The 23275-nt window shown below is 38.3% G+C and overlaps 1 protein-coding gene across 1 annotated transcript in view; it reads right to left on the bottom strand.

The window, feature by feature from the left end:
- The window catches only part of LOC149198746 (uncharacterized), a 385249-nt gene that overhangs the window by 315796 nt on the left and 46178 nt on the right, over positions 1–23275 (bottom strand). The gene's annotated exons all lie outside the window — the stretch shown is intronic.

Here is a 23275-nt window from a genome sequence, read left to right on the forward strand (position 1 = left end):
GGAGCGAATTCCTAAGTGAATATGACTTCGAAATATCATACATTAAGGGAAAGGAAAATGTGGTAGCAGATGCCTTAAGCAAAAGACCTCGGATATTTTCTCTCATACCCATTAAAGTAGACTTAAGACAACGAGTACTGGATCATCTTATAAAAGACAGCTTTGTATTTAAAGGTAAGAGCAGGTCTTGAAGGTAATAGGGCAAAAGAATCTAAATTTAAGGGATATGAATTAGAAAACTATGGGATCTTACGATTCCATGGAAGGATGTATATTCTTGATGATAAAGATCTTCGAGATACCATCCTTGGGGAAGCCCACAGAGCAGTATATTGTGCTCATCCTGGAGTAGGGAAGATGTATGCGGATACCAAGAAACTCTTCTTTTGGGCAGGCATGAAGCGTGATATCACTCAATTTGTTGCAAAATGTTTGGAATATCAGCAAGTAAAGGCAGATCATTGTCACCCAGCGGGCCTCTTACAACCCCACGACATTCCTAGGTCTAAATGGGAGACCATTCGATGGATTTTATCACTGGACTACCTCTTACTTCTCAAAGACGCAATGCCATTTTGGTAGTGGTGGATAAATTAACAAAAAGCGCCCATTTCATTCCCGTAAGAGATACTTACGATGTTGTTGACGTAGCTCGAGTATTCATAAATGAAGTTATTAAATTTCATGGAGTACCTAAAAAGATTATATCCGATAGAGATACGCGATTCACTTCTAGATTCTGGACTTGTATGCAAACAACCTTAGGTACTCAGCTAAATTTAAGCACTGCTTACCATCTTGAGACTGATGGGCAAACTGAAAGGGTAAATTAAGTACTTGAAGACATGTTGCGAATGTATGTGATGGATCAACAATCACATTGGGAAAAGTACTTACCCTTAGTCGAATTTGCATACAACAACAGTTACCACAGTTCAATTGGGATGCCTCCATTTGAAGCTTTATATGGCAGACCTTGTAGAACTTCGTTAAGTTGGGACAGGTTAGAAGATCGAGTGATAATAGGACAAGAATTAATCCATGAAATGGAACGCAGGTAAGACAAATTAGACAACGATTAAAGGAAGCACAGGATAGACAAAAGAGTTATGTGGATGCTCACCGAATTGATAGGAGGTATGAAGTAGGGGATCAGGTCTTCATCCGCATCAAACCAAATAAAAGTACTATTCAATTCGGAAAAGGGACAAAGTTGTCACCCCGATTTATTGGACCATTTAAAGTCATGGAAAGAGTTGGACCTGTTGCCTATCGTCTTGCCCTGCCACCTCACCTGCATAGAATTCATAATGTATTTCATGTTTCTGTATTAAGGCATTATATAGTTGATCTATCTCATAACCTTCAATGGAAGGAATTGCAGGTATCGGACGAGGGAGTCGTAATAGTCGAACCATTACGTATACTGGAACGTAGGGTTCGACAGCTGAGGAGCCGCCTGGTGGACCAAGTTAAGGTCCAATGGGACAAGTATAGTCCTGGATCAGCAACTTGGGAAGATACAGAGGACATATGCCAAAGATACCCTAATCTATGTCAATTTTGAAGAACTTTAAACTATGTTTAGTATATATTTACTTCACTGCAATCAAAGACTCAGAAACATTTTTGAATGATTATAAATATACGTGAGATTTTGTGACATTATATATATGTTTAAATTATGCTGGTACATGGATACCAAAACGATATATGCGGTTCATTTTTATAATTGTCAAGGTAAAGTTAAAGACCGTAAATGATTTTCCTTCTGATAGAAATTAAGATATTATAAATTTGTTTTATTTATGCATGTCAACATGAACAATGGAATAGAAGGCAGGAAGTGAATACATTCTAGATGAAGGTCAAATGACATGCATGGAATATGGCAAAATATGTTATACTGTAATGTCATATGTGAATAATACATGAAGTTATTTTGAATATGCTAATGCACATTTTACAAATGTATGGGTAAGTGTATGATTGCAAGTAATGAGCAGTTACCGGGATAACCACGTGATGACAGAACCTCAGAACAATTAAAGCTCAAAGTGATTCTATGATAAAGTATTACCCTAATTCTACTGGGAGGGGTGGAGGTGTTACCCACCGTTTATCCTCCGAACCCTAGAGTCATGGGAGGACTGTGTGAATCACGCTCCCCTAGACGTGTGATGATGACTGCCGGATGCCCACTGGGAATCAGGTCGGTATAACCGACGCTGTTACCTTAGAGTTATAAATGGTTAGGTCAGTAAAACTGACGCCACGGCATACTCTAGTAGAGGACGGATAGGATGGGAGCGGAAGAGATTATGAAGGATAGGATGATTTTAGAATAGCTTGGGAACCTGGGTAGGGTAAGAATTATCCATTTAAAATCATAAACCTAAAACTCTAATTTTATAGTCTCTTAACATTAAAACAAAAAATTTGAAATCTAACTTCGGGACGGAGTTTTTGAAGGGGGAGTGTATGTAATGACCCTTCCAAACTTTATATTAAAAACTAATTTGTTAAATTTCATATTAAACATAAATATGAATTAAACTTTGTTATAAATATAAAATTTAAAACTTATAAATATATATATAATATTAAAACTTCATAACATTAAAGTTTATAATAAAAAAAGATATAAAATATCAAACTTTATGTAAAAAGGTAACGCAAGAGCCAAACATGAAATATAAGTAAAGTACAGAAGATCAGAGAGAAAAGAATCTGAGAGTGAAATGCATGCGAAGGCGTGTCAGAAGGAGGAAGAGCGGTGGCCATAGGCAGGAGGGCGGCCACCGCCAAGCCTGCAATTATAAAAACCACTGATCTGAGCCGATCAGGGGGAGGAAGGCAGAGGAGAAAATCAGCAGAGAAGGGAGGACAAACCAGAGAAAGACAATTGACTGAGGGAAGAGCTTTAGGTATCTGAGGTTCGGGGCACGGGGGACAGTGAGCTTCTGCGAGAAGCTTACTGGATTGAGCAGCCAGGCTCTGCTCAGTCTAGGCTGAGTGGAATTGGTTTCCCGATAATTGGTATCAGAAGCAACCACAACACCATCAACTGCACCAAAGCAGGCAGCAGTTCAGGTAGGTGTCCAAATTCTCTTATTGTATTTCAGTTCAGTTTTGGTTCTTACTGTATTTTAGTTCTGGTTATTACCGAATTTCAGTTTATGGTCTTTACAGAACATATCTGTTGCCATGGGGCATCCTTTGTATTGTATTCCTAACCCTACACCCTTCTATTTCAATATTTTATTTTGTAGGTAGATTTATGTTTTTCATGTCATTAGGATAGTTAATAAAGGAAGAGCTTATATCTTTCATGTGCTTAATATTATATGATGATTTTGGATGGACGCTACTTATGTTATCTTGTGTGTTGCATGGATGCAGATTCTGGATTCTCACATGCCTTTGGTGCAGCAAAATGTCCCCAAGTAGAGTCAAATGTTGACCACTACGTGTCAACGACCCATAGCAGTACACCCCCTTTTTTCGCAAAAGGCATGGCACCAAATCGATTTGTCTATGTCGTCCAATTATCATCGTCAGCCTAATCATCATGTTATAATGTAAACCTATTCTACATGTATATGATGTAAATAATCTCAGCAAAATAGTGTCATGTATGTAACAACCTAGGTAAACCTACCTTTCTAGTGACGATCCCCATTTTAGGAGGTTTTTTGTCTCACCAATCGATTTTCGGATGGTCCGCTGAGTTTTCCTCTCCAATGTTACCCCAAAGCTGGAATTGATTTTGTCGCTAGGATTTAGACGAGTCCTAGTGTTCTAGATCGAGTCTATATAAAAGTAATTTGTGAATAATCCTAACTATTTGGTTAGGTTATTTTATTACAAATTGTTTGGTCTATTGGATTATATTTGTGTCACAGAAATGGGTAGTCTTTAAGGGTCTATTACAAATGGGTTTTCACCCTTATGATATAAAAAATATGAAAATCATGATGTAAAGTGTCTTGAGAGTTGGAAAAATAATTTATCCCCTCATAGGTTGATTAATTAAATTTTCTGACCAAAAAATTAATTAAAATCCTAAGCCAGAAATTTAATTAATTCTAGGTCCTAAATAAATTTAAATTCTCTGAAGGCAAAACCTCGTCAGTCCTAAAAACTTAAATTTCAAAAAGTCCCGGAACTAAGGTAAATTAATTATTTTCCTAAATTTTAAACCTTTGATCCATGGGGATTAGTCAAAGTCAAATTTTTGGGGAAATTAACTCAAAAAATTCTATTTTTGAGTTAATTGAAATGCATTTAATTAAAAATTTCGAATTTCCCCAAGTATTTAAATATTTCAACGGATGAAATTAAAAGAAATTTTAATCTTCATCAACGCTCGAGATTGCTTTGACGAAGATCATTCGAACTAGCCGTTGGAGGATTTTTATTTGAATAGGAGGTCATTTTTCAATCGATCCATCTGATCTCTAAGTCGTGTGCTTGACAAGAAGCTTTGGTGTAATCTTTTTCTGGACAATAAAGAAAGACTTTGGGTTAAATTCTATTGGTGTTACTTTTCATGGGAATACTATAAGATGTGTTGTTTTCATGCATAATTTTTTCTAAAGACATTGATGATAGCTTCTGAAGAGTGGTTTAAGTACAGATATCTTGCTCAGTCATTGGGGTTTGAATAGTAATTTAAATTTTGAACATAATAACAGGTATCTCTATTTGTCTAAGTTTTATTACTATTTTCTCGCCTATTTTTAATGGTTGGATTGAGTTTTGCAGGAAAATCTTGATTTAGATCCTCGAGGATTAGGGGAAGTTTTCAGTTGGACCAGCCAACTCTCGATCTGTGTTTCCTGAAGAGCCCAGCGAAATTAGCTCCGGGCTTATCATAAGATTTGTTGGTGATACACAAATTAGCGCCTCCTTTAAAATTTAAAAATTTAATTTTTTATGCGGCATAATGATAGATCTGGTTACTTAGAGCTTTCAGGTTGTAATTATTGTAATTTTTTTATATTTTTTTGCCCCAACTTCTTTCTTTATTGTCTAGAAAAATATTACACCAGAGCTTCTTGTTAAGCACATGACTCAGAAATTGGATGGATCGACTGACAAATGACCTCTTATTTAAAGATAAATCCTCCAACGGCTAGTTCGAGTGATCCTCGTCAAAACAATCTCGATCGTTAATGAAGATTTAAATTTATTTTAAACTCATCTGTCAAAATATTTAAAACTTTGGGGAAATTCAAAATTTTTCATTAAATGCATTTCAATTAACTCAAAAAATAGAAATTTTTAATTAAATGCATTTCAATTTCCCAAAAAAATTGACTTTGACTTAATCCCCAAGGATCAAGGTTAAAATTTAGAAATTTTAATTAATTAAACTATGAGGGGATAAATTATTTTTCCAACCCTCGAGACACTTTACATCATGATTTTCATATTTTTTACATCATAAGGGGGAAAACCCATTTGTAATAGACCCTCAAAGACTATCCATTTCTGCAACACAAATATAATCAAACAGACAAACAATTTGAAATAAAATAACCTAACCAAATAGTTATGATTATTCTCAAATTACTTTCACATAGACTCAATCTAGAACACTAGGACTCGCCTAAGATCCTAGCGACAGTCAATTCCTGCTTTGGGGTAACACTAGAGAGGAAAACTCTGTCGACCATTCGAAAATGGATCGGCAAGACAAAAAACCTCCCAGCATGGGAATCGTCACTAGAAAGGTAGGTTAACCTAGGTTGTTGCATACATGACATGGTTCTGCTAAGATTATTTGCATTATATATGCAAATTTGGTTTACATTATAACATGATGATTACACTGATAATGATAGGACGACACAGACACATCGATCAGGCGCCATCCTTTTTGCTAAAAAAGAGGGTGTACTACTATGGGTCGTTGACACGTAGTGGTCAACACATAGCAAGGAGAAGTAGGAGGTGAAACGACCTCCACCATGGTAGTCAAGATGAGAAGCATTATGACTAAATGCAAAGAATTCATCTAGCATAGAAAGAAATCATCATGTATCATCATCATTAGGAAGGAGCATTTGTAGGATGTGGATAATCAAGATTCACCGTTGGAATCTTCGTTGGAAGGTTCACCTCTCTTGGAAGAAGCATCCAGTTGAGAATTCCATCTTGTATGGGATTCATGGGATGATGGTATGATGACAAAGGAGTACAACAAGTCAAGATGGTTGAAGTACTTTCAATCAAAGAAGCTACCGAAGGAAGTCTAGATGACCAAAAAGAAGAAATGAGGTATGTATGCATATATTTTGAATGATGTCATCATATAGTTGCAGATAGCATGGATGAATGCTCTACCTCATGAGCATGATCGAAGAAAAGGGATATCTTTCATTGGAAAGATGCATGAAGGCATGGTTCACATATTGACAAGATGAAATCAACATAATATGTCCTCATATGGAATATGAGGTGGTTGAAAAAGACGAAGGAACTATAAATGGATGTTCCTGAGGAGCAATATGTGAAGAAAGAAAGAAGAGATCATGAAAGTTGCAACTAAGGTCACAAGGAATCAACATCCAATGAATCTGATGTGACATCTCCATGGGAAAGGTATGAAGACCTTGATAAAGTTTGAAAGGAAGAAGACCCTTGACATTGAAAGTCTTGGAGATGTGTTTATGAATATGCAGGATGTTGATGTCTCTAGTAGCAGATGTCATGATGAAAGGCCATCACAAAAGGTAATTTTGATTTGATGTTCATTTTTGGTTTTTGAATAACATCTGGATGGGTTAATGCAGGGCTACCGAAAATGATTTGTGTATGTAACCTACAACTATCACTCGTGGTGGTGTGATGGAAGATCCTAAAGGAAACATGATGTGGAAGAGGTAGTTCTAAGAAGGAAAGTCGGATGTGGACTAGAAAATCACTTTCCGATAAGAGGAGGGATGACATGACTGACTTTAGGAAAGTGGTGGATGGTCGATGCACTGCAAGATGAAAGCCCCATAATAATGAAGATAAAACTCATGACATCAAAAGGAGCTCAACAAGCAGATAAAAGTCTCATGATCTCCACTAAAGAAAAAAGTTGTTGGAAACAAGTCCCTGGTTAAGAGGGAGCTTGGAAGCAACTCCCTAGTTAAGAGGGGTCTTGGAAGCAAGCCCTTAATTAACAGGGAGCTTGGACAAGTCCCTGGATAAGAGGGAGATTGGGTACATTCATTTTAAAGGAATGGGTACATTCCTTTATAGGAATGAGTATATTCCCCCTTGTTGAGAGGGAGAGATAGACACATCATTTTTGTCTTCAATTTGGGAAGAGAGAATGGAGGATTGGGTAAGCATCTAGCATCTGATACTCTTTGAGGATGTGTAGGGCATCCAAGATAAGAGCAGTCGTAGAGGACATTTCCTGTGAACACCCGAGTGCGGTATGTTCCTTGAGAGACAATTACGATGGTGTTTATAAATCATTGGTCTCGCCAACATTGTGCTTTGATCTTGTGGAGAGATAGAGTTGCTAATCAAGACCTTGCTATGTGACAATGTTGGATGATATGATGCTAAACAGATGGGTTACCAATACGACTCTTCTTATGAGTATGAATTATGAATACCTCCCTTGTTAAGAGGCAGTGTTGAAATATGTAACTAAGTTCGGTCTTCATAATGACATATGTAATCATGATTTTATGTATTTAATGAAAAGAGAAAAATAAATTTATTTTTGTTGTTCTTGAGGCATGGGTTTCATGCTCAAGTGAAATTTATTTTTAGATCAAGCACCCATTGAGTGCTTCTTGTTGAAGTTTCTAAGTTTACTTATTTTGGAAACCCTTCATGCACTTTTTCTGATTTATTCCTACCTACTTGTTAATTTTTCTTTAACAAGTTATTTACAAAGTAAACACTGAAAATAAACACCAGTGCATACTCAACATATTACAGATCAACAACTAAAAGAAACAAGAACAAACACACCACATGACACCATTATTTTTGGACCAATTTCCCCGGAAAAACCCAATGCGGGAAAACCGATGCAGCGATCTGAGTGTTTTCTTATTAAGCAATATCAGAGTACAATCTGGGTGCCATAACTGGCCTACCCAATAGAGAATTTTCTTAGCAGCTATACCTCACAGTTTGAGAGAAATCTCCTGGCTGAAACCCCGAAAAACCCTTCCAGCAGCTTCTTAGCACAAAATTGCTCCTGCAACCCCAGCGTCTGCACAATCTGGACTGCGTCAGCCCCTCTCTGTCTCACGTTGGTCCTGCGTCAGCGTTTCCTAGCTTGCATCAGCCCCAGGAGGCCCTACGTCAACTCTGGGAGCCTCTGCGTCAGCTACGCTGGCCCCTCTGGTGCTCTGCGCAGCACTTGGCTGCCTCTGCGTGGCCCTCCGTGAGCCCTTGTTGGCTCTGCGTCACCCTCCTTGGTTGTTGCGCTACTCTCCAGGCACAATCTCTGCCTTTTTTGTTCCTCTATACTCAATGCCCCTCAGTTGCTCTCCCGATCACTGATTCTATCTCTCTTAGCAAACCCCGCTCTAGAGAATAAATGATTGATCATCCTAGTGTGTTTTCCAAGGGACCCTCAAGCCTCCTCTTATACTTTTCTTGTTGACATCTCAACAGCCGAGATTAAGTCCCTAATCAACGACTAAGATTAGATCTGGCTTGATCTATGTCTTTTGGACCATTCTAACACAAATTCATATTAATACACATTAATATTTTATTTTCCCTTAGTTTAGACTTAGGGACTCCATTAAAAATATTAATTATTTTAATATCTACTGATTTGTTTAGAATCCGCCCAAACCCTTTCTGGGTATTGGAGATCTCATGTGCCCCAACCTCTCCACCAAATTTCGCGGCTAGAGCACATCTGATGCTACCCCAAATCAACACTTCTAGGGCTTGTTATTTAGTCTACAAGTCAATTGAGTCATTGCCATGTATTGAAGACCCATTCGGGCATGTTACATATTGTAAAAAGAATATATTTGAGTCAAAATAGAGCCAAAAGACCCTCCAAGACCTCGTCATGGTGCAAAGATCAAGTTGGCCTAAAGATAGTACTTTGTACCCCTCACAAGCATATAAATAAGAAGGAACTCGACTACATTTGGAGATTCACTCAAGCAAGTTCGATCTTCTCAAGATAGAAGCTGGAAAAGGATGAAAAAGAAGGAAAAGAACAAGATCGAAGTTTTTGGGCCTCTCTCTCTCTCTCTCTCGTGTTAGGGTTTCTACATATCTTAGGCAAAAGAATTTGTTGGGCAGGTCAAAGTTGCAGAAGAATTTGCTGGGCAGGTCGAAGTTGCAAAAGAATTAGCTGGGCAGATCGAAGTTCGAGACGAATCTGTTGAGTAAGTCAAAATTGTAGAAGTGGTTGGAAGCATGGTTTGACTTGGTCTTGGAGGATCTTACTCAAGGGTCATAGGTCTTGGAATTCGTCAATTGAAGTTCTATAAGAATAGAAAAAATTGTTAGTTTTTGTAGCATCATATGTGTTCTAGCCACAAAATTTGGTGGAGAGGCTAAAATGCATGAGATCTCCAAAACTCAGAAATTGTTTCTGGAAATTCCACCTAGAGATGACTTAATTAGATTATTAACCTATTTTTTAACATTTCCTAAGTCTAAACTTAGGAAAACTAGTTGATTAATCAAAATTAATTCAGTCAAAGTGAGAACAGTCTAGAAATTCACACGGATCGACTCCAAGATGATCCTAGCCCTTGATTAAGTTTTAATATTGGTCGTTGGTGCTCCAACAGAGGATTATAAAAAGAAGAAGATGGGCACTTGAAGAATACACTTGTGCAGTCTGATTTCCTTGGCATATCGATTTCCAGAGAACAACAGCAGTTTTCGGAGAGCTAGAGATCGAAGCAGAGATAGTGAAGGGCAGAGACAGTGATACGTAGGAAGTTTTCCAAATCCGAAGAGGCGGCAGCAAGGAGGCTGAGTTATTCCCATTGAGGCAATGCATAGGACTACGTAGTTGCTTCAAAAGAGCAACTCGATTTAGCTGGAGGAAAAATCGTTTTCAGTTCTAAAGGTCGAACAGAGATTCCAAAGTGTCGGAGAAGTGATTTCCTCAACAGAGACAGGAAAAACAACTTCATCAAAGGCAGTTCAGATGCTGACATAGAGGGTGTAGGAGGCCAAGTTTTCTAAAGGAAAGTTGTGTCGGGATTGCTTGTGGAAGAAGGGTAATTCCCTTACATAATTTTGGTCGGATGCTCTTGCTATTTGGATTGCCAGTTGGGCATCCACAAATTGTAATCAAATTTCACGGCTACATAATAATAAAACCCTCGTCTGCTACACCGATTTTCCCAAGTTGGGTTTTTCCAGGGACATTTGTCCAAAAATAATTGTCATTTTTATTGTGCGCTAGAATTTTCTCAATTTCCAGTGCTATTTTCTTCTGCAGTTTATTTTTGAAAATCACAGTGTGAATTATTTGGTGTTTGTCATAGCAAACTGCAAATAAATTGTTAAACAACTTAAAAATTAGAAAAATAATTTCTAGTTGTTGTGATAGATGAATTTTTCACATGGTATCAGAGCGTGAGTGATCAGTTGGGAAACTCAGAAGCGGAGGAGAGAATTTTGCTGCTCAGAGGGAGTAGCAGGCCGAAATTCCTAGAGGTTGTTTAGTTCATTAGTAGGCAAGCCGAATTGATGGGGCAGAAATTCGATTTTCAGTTGTAGGTTGGCAAAAAAGTCGAGTTGCGTTGAAGAGTGATTCCAACAGGCAGAGGGAGCAGCGGCAACTCATATTTTCGCTACGTAGATTCCTTGGTTGGACGCAGAAGGTTTTGCAGCAGCAGAATCAATGTCGGATGGAAGAGAAAAGCACACACAAAGGGAAAATATCTCTCAAGGAACTTCGAGTCTTAGAAGTTAGATTTCCCAGCCGCAGATTGGCGTAGCTAAGTGCAAATTTTCTCACTCCAGAAGGGAGTGCATATAGCAGATCCAACAAGCCAAGCGCAGGGAAAGAGGAAATTTTCGACAGATTGAGAGATGGTCACAGCAGGGCTTAGAGATTAGGATAGGTTGGAGGGTTCCTCTAACTATGGCATATGGAAGGCCAGGATGTCCTTCTGGTTAGATGAATATGGCCTAAAGATCTACATAGACAACATTGTGGCAGTTCCCCAAGATGCGGATCAGCTGAAGAAATACTAGAGGGAAATGGCGAAGGCGAAGCAGTTGATCCTCGATGGAGTCCGGGACCATATAGTCTTGCATATATCTGGCAAGGATATTGCCAAACAGATGTGGGATGCTCTCGCCCAACTATATCAAGGTACTTCCAAGCAACAGAAGATGTTTCTGGAAGAAAAGTTGAAATGCATCAGGATGCAGAAAGGGGAAGGGATAGATCCCTTCATCACCAAGATTCAAGAGGTTCGGGATCAACTTGTAGCTGTTGGGACAGTGCCTCAACCAACAAAGCTAGTGAGGTTGGCACTGAACAGTGTCTGAGAGGATTGGCAAGACTTCGTCCAAAGTATATTGGGCAGAGACAAGCTACCATAATGGGACATGATGTGGTTTGACTTGCAACAGCAGGAGTTGAGGCGAGCTCTTCTAAAGAGCTCCAACAGTGGCAACAATAGCAGCGGATCAAAGGGTGTGAAGGAGGAGGAGAATGTGAACCTCGCATCTAAGTGTCCCAGTAGGGGGCAAGGGGAGCAGAAGAAGAAAAAGAAGGACCTGTCAAAGGTCAAGAGCTTCAGGTGTAGTGAGTTGGGTCACTACAGTACTAAGTGTCCTCTCTGGAAGAAGGAAAAGAAGGAGAAGCAGAACTACTAAGCAGCATCCGCAGAATTAGACAAGCTTTCCTCTAGACTAGAGAAAGAGTTTGCTATGTTCACAAATATACCTCCAGGAGTGAGGTGGGGTGATTTGGTGTTGTAGCCCCAGAGAGCTACAGAGAATGTGCAAGGTCTTTGAGGATTCCACCTCATGGACCATTACCTGGCTACAGGGGGCCCACAGTATTTAGTAGCAAGATGGATAAGTGGCAGTTGATGCAGTCAATACTAGAGTGACACTATAAACTAGTAGCAGTCAGATCCTACGGAGCGTACTGCAATGTTGACAACAGAGCAAGTGGCTCAGTGCAGAGTTAGCAACAACACAAATTCTTTAGTGACAGTGTAGAGGCTAGTAGTATTCAAAACTCAAGAGACAGATGCATCGGTACTAAACATGGATGATTCAGTATTTTGGATGCTTCTCAGTTGTAGAAGTTGCAGTTGCAGCAGCAATAGATAAGAGAGAGTTGCAGTGCAGATGTAGAGTTGGCAGCAGTATAGCAGTGTCAACAGTAGCACAGATGCAGCATCAGAGTTGTGCAGTGGTTGGTGGGCAGCATTAACGAGACATCAACAACGTGACGGGAGATGACACAGAGACAAAGTGTTGTGACAGGGTCTGCAACACTAGAACACAGTCCTCGCTAAGAGGGAGTGTTAGTTTTTGTAGCATTGAATGTGTTCTAGCCATGAAATTTAGTGAAGAGGCTAGAATGAATGAAATCTCCAAAACCCTGAAATTGTTTCTGGAAATTCGACCTGGAGATGACTCAATTAGATTATTAACCCATTTTTTAATGTTTCCAAGTCTAGACTTAGGAAAACTGGTTAAGTAATCAGAATTAATTAAGTCAAGGTAAGAATAGTCTAGAAACTCACACGAATCAACTCCAAGATGATCCTAGCCCTTGATTAAGTTTTAACCTTGGTCATTGGTGTTCCAACAGAGGATTATAAGAACAAGTCGATGGGCACTTGAGAAATACACTTTTGTAGTTCAATTTCCTTGGCAAATCGATTTCCAAAGAGCAACAGCAGTAGTCGAAGAGCTAGAGATCGAAGCAGAGACAATGACGGGCAGAGACAGCGATCCGAAGGAAGTTGTCCAGATCCGGATAGTATAGTAGATCTGACCTGCAAATATATGAAAATAAAAATATGCCTAGAAATAACAAAATATAAATATAGAAATTCTTCTCTTTATTAATCAAAACCCTTAAGGTAGGATAACACCATACAATCACTCCTTAAGGAAGGAGAACACTCCACAAGCCATATGCTTGCCAATACAATAATCCTTGAAATCTCTCAAGAGGAGTCTCTAGCCTCTATATAAGCTTCATATATACAATACAATGGATCATTACCATGGGTCTCTAAATACCATAATATATCTAATACAATGGGTTTATCACATTATTCCTAACTACTTGTGGTCTCTTTCATGATGCGGGTTAACCACTTTATTTACTAACTATGGTCTATCACATTATTACATAATTCCTTTGGATACCACCCTTTGTACCCCATACCCCATAATATCACCCCTAGGTATACTACATTTCACTCCCCTTAAACATGTTTTGTCCCCAAAACATAAGAAGAACACAAATAATAAAATATACTCAAAAGAGTAGTCCACTGGTACCATGCATGTGCATCTAGCCATCCCAAAGACAGGTGATTACTCGATCTAGTTGGTGCCTCGCTCGCTTCAGATGGGCGTTGATCCTGGCGGTTCCTCTATGTTGATGTGTTGTGGTTGGATCTTCGCACCTCTCCATCTGTCGTGTGGAGTTGTTGTCCTTGTTGCTAATTCATTGCCATCTTGTTGGTTGTTTTCTTGCTGGGTGATGTGGGTGGTGATATGTTGAAGTTTTAACCAATGGTGTATCTTTCTTTAATTCACCACCTAATGAAGCCTAATTGGTAGCTAGTACATGTTGTGGCGCCTGCAATTGTTGCTTATCTTCCAGTATTACTTCAACTGCGGACTCCTCATCTGATGTATCAATACCTGAAACATTTTCTGTGTCAACATCCTTGGACTCTACTTGTTTATTGATAGAAATATTTTGTAATGTAATTTTGTTCTTTTTATACTAGAGCTTCAGGAATTTCTTCTGCACATTAATATTGATAGTACCAACAGATTTCACCCAAGGATATCCCAAAACAACATCCACAATAGCTATATCTTAAGCATAAAAATCAGAATGCAATACATACTTATCCATAGAAATCTTCAAATCTTTATAAACTTGCACTTGTTCATTATTAACATGTGTGTGCTCCATTTCTTTGGCTGGGACTTGCAATATTTTAACCAAATGAATATTAATAAAATTATGCTCACTATTAAGATTGACAAACACAATTATCTTCTCTTTCTGAATACACCCATGAACCTGTAATAAAGAGATATCATCAGAAGCTAACCCTTTTCGTGTTTCATTCTCTTGTTGTGTAGCATGACACCATTTGTCCAAAAGGAGTTTTTCAAATTCTTCATCCGAAAATTTGCACAACTTCTTGCTGTCAAGTGAGCTCCACCACATGGCAGCCTCATCTTTCAAAAAAAACCATACTAAACCTTTCCAATGTTTCGTAGAGGTTTTCTTAAGATCTTTTATGAATTCATCAATAATAGGACCACTATCTTTCCCTGTAAAAAAAAAAATCCTTGCTAAAAGCCATGAAGAGGGTTTTGAAAAAATCACTTACATTGGCGAAAATTTAAAATGGACACAACTCGATCAATATGGCTCATAATCCTTATTATAACCTGTTTTTGGAAATGGAATGACCATTCCACATCTACCCATGTGATAGAAATCTCTATCTAAGCACTCTGGAAATTCATATTTGCTCTGCAACTGTCCCGCAATATCTGAAAAAAAAAAAAAAAATTTAAAATTTAAAAAAAAGGATTTTAAATCAGCAATATCTCATTCATTCGAACTCCGATTCGGCCGATTTTTTTTTAAATCGGATAATTTTTCAAACGGATCTCAAATCTGCAATTATTTTCTCAAAATCCCCCACAAAAACTGCAAAAATTGACTGGAGATCCGCCGTCCACGAATTGTCGTCAAAAAAATTTCTACGACACAGCTGATTTTTAAATCATTGATATCTTCCTCATCCAAACTCCGATTCGGCCGTTTTTTTTTAAATTGGGTATTTTTCGCAAAGAATCCAGATCTGCAAATTTTGCACTAGAGGTTTCAGATATGATTTGCAAACTCGCCGCCCCAAAAATTCCTAAAAAAAAAATCTCTACGCTTTGCCTAAAAAAGTGTTGTGATACCAGTTGTAGTAGATCTGACCTGCAAATATATGAAAATAGAAATATGCCCAGAAATAACGAGAGAAATAGATAAACTTTAGATCTTTATTAATATCAATCCCTTGAGGTAGGGTAACACCATACAATCACTCTTTAAAGAATGAGAACACTCGACAAGCCATATGCTTGCCAATACAATAATCCTTCCCCATTTTTCCAAAATGATTTTTTCAATTTCTTCACTAGGAAGGCACCTCACTAACTAATCAAGTGAGAACCACCAATTGAAATCTGAGTATAGAAATTCCTCTTTATTAATCAAAACCCTTAAGGTAGGGTAACACCATACAATCACGCATTAAGGAAGGAGAACACTCCACAAGCCATATGCTTGCCAATACAATAATCCTTGACATCTCTCAACGGGGAGTCTCTAACCTCTATATAGGCTTCATATATACAATACCATGGGTCTTTAAATACCATATATCTAATACAATGGGCTTATCACATTATTCCTAACTACATGTGGTCCGTTACATGATGCGGGTTAACCACTTTATTTATTAACTATGGTCCATCACATTATTACATAATTCCCTTGGGTACCTCCCTTTGTACCCCATACCCCATAATATACCCCCTAGGTATACTACAAAGAGGCAGCAGCAAGGAGGCCGAGTTATTCCTAGTGAGGCGGCGTAGAGGACTGTGCAGTTGCTTTAGAAGAGCAACTCGATCTGGCTAGAGGAAAAATCATTTTCAGTTACAAAGGTCGAACAGAGGTTCTAGAGTGTCAGAGAGGCGATTTCCTCAGCAGAGACAAGCAAAACGACTTCATTAGAGGCAGTTCGAAGGCTAGACGTCATAGGGCCTATGCAAGCACTACGCAGAACCTGACACGAGGGTCCAAGAGGACGAGTTTTTTGAAAGAAACTTGTGCCGAGGTTGCTTGTGGAAGGATGATTCCCATACATAATTTTGGCCATATTTTCTTGTTGTTTGGATTAATTTTGGCCATATTTTCTTGTTGTTTGGATTATCAGTTGGGCATCCATAGACTGCACTCAAATTTCACTGTTACATAACAATAAAACCCTCATCTATTGCACCAATTTTCCCAAGTTGGGTTTTTCTAGGGACATTTGTCCAAAAATAATTGTGTCATTTTTATTGTGAATGTGTTAGAATTTTCTCAGTTTTCAGCGCTATTTTCTTCCACAGTTTATTTGTGAAAATCACAGTGTGAATTATTTGGTGTTTGTCGTAGCAAACTACAAATAAATTGTTAAACAAATTAACAACTAGAAAAATAATTTCCAGTCGTCGTGAGAGATGAAATTTTCACATAATTCTTGTGGGTTTTCCTCTCAATTGGAGAGGTTTTGGCCCTAGCTGATTGCCTACATCTTGTGTCCTATGGTCTCATTGATTTTATCATTTGGTAGTTGTTTGATGATAAAGAACACTAATAATAATCCAGTGAAAGAATAAGTTAATTAAGTAATGTAAAAATATATCACAAGCAATTATCAAAGTAAGAGAAATCACCTGATCTAGCTGCCTCTAGATTTCTCAACACGCAGTAGCTTTAGAAGGCAATTTGATTTAGCTAAGAGGGAGGCCAATTCAGCGTCGAGAGGCCAAGAAAAATTTCAAAAGGGTCAGAGAGTCACTTCCAGCAGCAGAGACAGGCAAAGGCGGCTTGATTTATGGTTGATTCTAGCCACACCTGTGGAGGCCTGCGCAAAAGGGCTTGCACAAGGGTTGGAGGCCAGTTTTCAGAGGGAGCTAGTGTTGATTTTTGGGTAGCATCGGATCTCCAAAATTTTGTGGAGGGGCTAGAACACATGTGATCTCCAAGACCTAGAAACCGTTTGGTGATATTCCACCCGGATTGTATTTTATTAAAATAACTAATATTTTTAATGGGGTTCCTAAGTCTAAATTTAGGAAAATTAAAATATTAATGGGTATTAATGAAAATACGAGTGAGAAGCTTGTAAGAGATGAGGATCAAGTCTAATTTAATCTTAGTCGTTGTTTAGAGATTTGATCACGACCGTTGATTTTTGAACAAGAAAAGTATAAATGGAGGCTTGGGGTCAGTTGGAGAACATACACACAAAGATTGAGGAAATCGATTTTCTGAGGTGAGAAGTTCTCAAGAGAAAAATCGATTAGGGAGATCTTGTAGCTGAGGGGCAGGGATAGTTTGGGAACACTGACAGAGAGGCGGAAAGAAGCTTGTGGAGGCAGTGCAGTAGCTAGGAGAGCTGACGTTGGGCCAGTCTGGGCCCACGCAGCCTTGACGCGGAGCCAGAAGGGTCGCGCAGAGGAAGAGAGTTGCCTTCCATGCAAAGAGTCGGAATTGTTCAGAACTGCCGGAACAGCCGGGAAAGCTGACGCAGTGGGCAAAAGAGCTGACACAGAGCCTCAGAGAGCTCCACGCAAGCCCATGCAGTTACTGTGAAGGGGCAGTGCAGTTGTAGCTGGGGACAGCCAGTTTTGCTGTCGGATCAGCCAGAATCTACTGGGTGAAGTGAGGTAAAACTCACTCAGATTTTCCGCCATTGTATTTCTCTATCACTGGTTTTCCGGGAGGGCAACCAGCATTTGTATTCAAAACCACTGCTTAATAATAGAAAACCATCAAAGTTGTTGCACCAGTTTTCCCGCATTGGTTTTTTCTAGGGACGTTAGTCCAAAAATAAGCATGTCCTTTGTGTGATTGTCTCATTTATCTTTCAGTGCTTTATCTGTATATTGGTGTAGGCTGCAGTGTATCTGCATTAATATTTTCTGAATAATTCTGAAAATAACTGTTTAAATGAAGAACACAAGTAGGTAATGCAAATCAGTTTACCGCAGTAGGATTTCTGGTTTGTTAGATTCAGAAATTTTCACAGTTAGAGGTTGGGATTGCTTGTGGAGAGAGAATTTTCTCTCTAATTACTTTTGTCAAATATTTGTTGATTGGATAGCCAGTTGGGCATCCATAGATTGTACTCGGATTATTCACTACTGCATAATAATAAAACCCTCATCTACTGCAATGGTTTTCCCACATTGGGTTTTTCCGAGGAGAATTGTCCAAAAATAATGGTGTCATAATTTTTGTGCGTGTGCTCTATATTTCTCACTTTCCAGCATTCTATTTTCCGCAGTGTTTTTATGTTGAATATTGCAGGTGTGGTTTTATTTGTTATTTGTCGTAGCAAATAAGTTGCACTTAATTTTAATCAATTAGAAGAATAATTTCCAATTGTTGCAATAGATTAAAAAATTTCACAAATCATATGAAGTTTTGTGATCTATACTAGTGAAGTCTATGGTCTAAACTCATGCGAAGTTTGTGGATCTATACGAAATTTTGTGGTCTTACTCATGCAAAGTTTGTGGTCTATACTCATGCAAAGTTTGTGGATCTCTACAAAGTTTTGTAGTCTATACTCATGTGAAGTCTATGGTCTATACTCATGCGAAGTTTGTGGATCTGTACGAAATTTTGTGGCTCATCATCATACGAAGTTCGAGGATCATCATCCCTAAAAGTATGCAAAAATCTGATGTTATAATTCTACAGTGATCCAAAATTTTGAGGCTGAGGAAGATCTCGTCTTGGAGACCTTAAGTTGACTCTTGAAGACCAAATTTGAGGAAGTTTGTCTTGGCATATTGAAGGATTGGCTTTTGGTGGTTGGTATTTTTCTATGTAATCTTGTCAAAGATAATGTTATTTTGACTAATGTACAAATTGGATTGAATTGGACATTCTCTCATAAGGAAAGCTTACCGGTTTTCCCCCTGTGGGGTATTGTCCCAAGAAATTTTGGTGTCTCTTGTCTCACAACTTTTCATTATGATCTTTACTGCTCTACTGAAGTTAATGGTTGAAATTTTCTAAGTACAACTGCTTGATGATTGAAATGCTCTAAGAAGTTAAAAATATATCATTGGAAGTAGTTATCATATAGAAAATAGTTCTAGTCTACCTAGCTACTAGAAATTCAACATGGTATCAGAGCTATGATTGAAGAGCAGTCTTGAAGGTGCTTCCAAGTATGATTTAATTAGTGTCCTAAACAATGTCTATCCAGGTCATGAAGAGAATCAGAATTTTTTGACCTTGTACAGAAAGAAGATGAATCTAATCTCAAATCAGAAAATGAATCCTAAGACATCTAATCAAATCTCGGTAGAAGGATCAAAGACTTGTTTTGTTGATGTAAAGAAGGCTTCATATTTGGAAGAAGACTAAGAAACATGACCTCGAGCGGGACACAAGAGTGAGTTATCTTTGTGGTAAGTCTGTGTCAATTTCTAAATCCCTAAGGAGCATATTCTCTGTAATGAAGAGCGGATTTTGTGGAAGAATTTTAAGCTTATCTTTGTAACATAATTCAAAGACTTATGAAGAGGTCCCAATTTGTATCTCTGTATGGAAGATGACTTGTATGTCAAGTGTTTGAGGCCTCTTGGTCTGCAACCTAGATTGCTCAGCTCCTAAGGCCAAGGACTTCCTTTGATAATCCTCTGAGGTCCCTTAGTCTTCATAATATGGGGCTAAGGCCATTCTGCCCTCCTGCTCCAAGGGTTGAAGCAATTTGATCTGTGACTAGGGTTGAGGCTATTTGACCCTAATCTAAGGCATTCAATCTCAAACACGATTTCATGAGAAGTGCTAATGAGAGAACAAACCCTAGTGGAATAGCTTGAAACAAGTTGACTTCGTCAAGGCTGCGTTTTCACCATAGCTCTGATAATTACTTCCAATGATTTCTTCATTAATTCATTTATGTCACATACATCATTAAGCAATTATACATAGAAAATTTTCAACAGTAAAACCAATAATGAAAATAGGATCATGAAGAGACAGCGAAACACAAGAGACAAAATTTTACCCAAGGAAAAACCTAACAACTTTTTCTCAGAGAAATTATCCAGTTCAACAAGAGATACAATTTGATATTCCAGTCAAAACAAAGTCAAACTAACCATAAATCTGACCTAGTAAACTTGCGGTCAAACTGCCACGATAGGTCGAACTTCAGCCTCATGCTCCTACCCAAAAATTCGGCCTCCTGCCCAGAAACTCAACCTGATGCCCAGAAGTGTGAGGTCAAAGCTGGTCAATGATATGATCTACCACAGAAAAAATCATCTTGAAGAACTCAACCTCTTTTCCTCAGATTTCTCTCTCTCTTTCTTGCATGTGTGAGGAAAAGATAAAAGTTGTGTGATCTGAATTGATGCTCCAATTTGTGAGGTCGAATGGCAATATATAGAGGATGAGTGGGTCGAATTGGTGTGTCTCTGGCAAGGTTGACTTGATCTTTTTGGAGGCAAACTTTTGAAATACAAAATTCGTATTTTCCCTCTTTAACTTGGGAGTCAAATTTTGTGGCAAATACAACGAATGAATACCGACCGCAACAACCAAAATTCAACAAAGTAGACATTTTTACCTTCAATGATGTGCCTTTGTTGTAGCTACAAAACATCCCTGGAAAAAGGGCCTAGGTTGTTGGTTGATCCACATGCCAAGTTTGGTCTGCAACGGTGAACTAACAATTCCCAAGAAGCAACAAAAAATAGTTCCAAGTGTTATTTAAAACATAAACCCTATGAAAGTGAAGAATTTAACTATAGGTAAATCCACTGGAAATAGGGGTAACAACCACCAAGGTGAAACAAGGCAACAAGTATAACTTTCGAGCATCATGATTCATTATCTGGATTCTAACCTCAACCAATGATCCTTACTTAAATGCTTAATACATTAAAAGTAAACACTTTGTATGAAACGATGGCCAATGTGTGTTGAACTGCCATCATCAAATGAGTACGTTGATAAGGTGAGTGAGTTGAGCAAATAATGAGTAAGAGAAATCTAAGGGGTTGCTATCTTTGGAGAAGCAAAAAACATGTGAAGATGATGACTAGAAATTTGCATCGTAGGAGAAAATTTCTCCTATGGTTGCCCATGCATGTAAATGGGTAACACAGTGATTGATCTAGAAGAGTGCATCAAATGAAATACATCTAAGAATGTAAATAAGACATCTCCAAGCTAAAAAAACCTTTCATTTTCCTTGCAAGTGGGTATCAAGAGCAATTCCAATTGGTTTTATATTATTTTGTCTATAAAAATTCCTTGATTGCAATTACTAAAAATTTATCTCCTACCTGTTTTTCAATTTGTTATTACAGCAAATATCGATAAACTCACAATTGCAATCTTCGCTAAAAATAAAATACGTTGCGGAAAATAAACTGGAAGTTGAGAAAATAATGCACAAACACAATAAAATAGACACCAATATTTTTGGACTAATGTCTCAAAAAAAAACAAACAACAAAAAACAAGAAAACAAAAAAAACAAAAAAAAACTCGAAGGAAAAACCAGTGCAATGGATGATGGTTTATTTTACTATTATGTAGCAGTAAAAATCTAAGTACAATATCTGGATGTCCAACTAGCTAACCCCCAACGAATAATTGGCAAAAATAATATGGAGAAAAATCCTCCCTCGATAAACTCAGCCTCCCTCTGGTTTGCTCGTTCTCTTTCCCAGGCAACACGACCTACTTGGAACTCGCATACTGGTCTGGGAAATTCATGCTACCAGCAACTCGACTCCAACTGAACCGTCGAGCCTCCCTTTGCCTCTAGAAATGACTCGTTTTACCTTCTACGTGATCTTCTAATCTCCAGCAACTGAAATGACTACCTTTCTAGAACTCGCACAGGGGTTTCTAGTTGCTTGCCCTGGCTATTCGGCCTCTCTGCAATATAATTTTGACTTCCCTCTTCCTGCCTCTCTGGCATTGGAAAACTATTGGGAAATTCCTCTAGAATTCTCTCTGTTACTCCCTCAATCACTTATGCTCTCCTTCTCTGGCTCAAACTCACTTCCTTGTTGAATCTCTTGTTGATTTGGGGTAGCATCGGATATGCTCTAGCCATGAAAACTGGTGGAGAGACTAAAGCACATCAGATCTCCAAGACCAAGAAATGGGTTTGGGCAGATTCTAACCGATTTGGGAGATATTAAAATAATTAATATTTGTAATGGAGTTCCTAAGTCTAAACTTAGGAAATAGAATATTAATGGGTATTAATATAAAACTGGGTTAGAAGGTTCCAAAAGTCATGGATCAAGCCAAATATAATCTTAGCCGTTGATTAGAGATTTAATCTCGGCCGTTGAAGGACCAACAGGAAAAGTATAAGAAGAGGCTTGAGGGTCAATTGGAGAACACACTGAGGGAAACCAGTCAGTTCGATTTCTGGAGCGGGTTTAGCTGAGAAATTTGAACTAGTGGTCTGGAGAGCAGCAGGAGACAACGAGTACAAAACAAAGAGTCGAGAACAACACCAAGGGAACAACACAGGGGTTGGAGAGGCAGACGCAGAGGCTGCAAACTGCGCAGTCACTGGAGCTACGCAGAAGTCACCCAGGCTGACGCTGAGACTGGGGGAAGTGCTGAAGAATTTTCTCTTTGTTGGGTAAGCCAATTTGGCACCCAGTTGTACTGAAGAATTGCTGAATAATAAAATCCTCCCTTGCTGCACCAATTTTCCCAAATTGGGTTTTTCGGAGGACTGATTGTCCAAAATATTTGTGTCGATGTGTTAATTCTTGTGCATGTGTTTGTTTCTGTATTATGATGTGATATCCGCAGCAGAATTTATTTTAACGTTTACTGAAGGATTTTCATAAATAACTTATCAGGAAATAAGTGGTAAAATAAATCAGTTGTTGCAGTGATAAAATTTTCACATCTCTGCAATTGGATAGCTCGATCTGCCAAGGAACTCACTCCCCTCTTTTGTCTCTCTCTATCCCATCGACTTGCTCTTATAATCTCTTGTCGGAGTTTCAACGACCATGATTAAATCATCATCAATGGCTAAGATCATCTTAGACTTGATCCATGTGAATCTCTAGAGCATTCTCGGTCTTCCTTAATTAATTCTCATTAATTAACCAATTTTCCTAAGTTAAACATAGGAAAATTTTAAATGGTGGCTAATTAATTTAATTAAGGCGTTTCACAAGCTTATCTCACAAAACCTTTTGAGTTTTGGAGATCTTGTGTTCCTTAATCTCTTTGACACAAATCGAGACT

Source organism: Pinus tabuliformis, chromosome 2_1 (assembly GCF_031772625.1).
Source record: "Pinus tabuliformis cultivar Carrire ecotype Pingquan chromosome 2_1, CPIR1, whole genome shotgun sequence".
NCBI classification, from domain to species: domain Eukaryota; kingdom Viridiplantae; phylum Streptophyta; class Pinopsida; order Pinales; family Pinaceae; genus Pinus; species Pinus tabuliformis.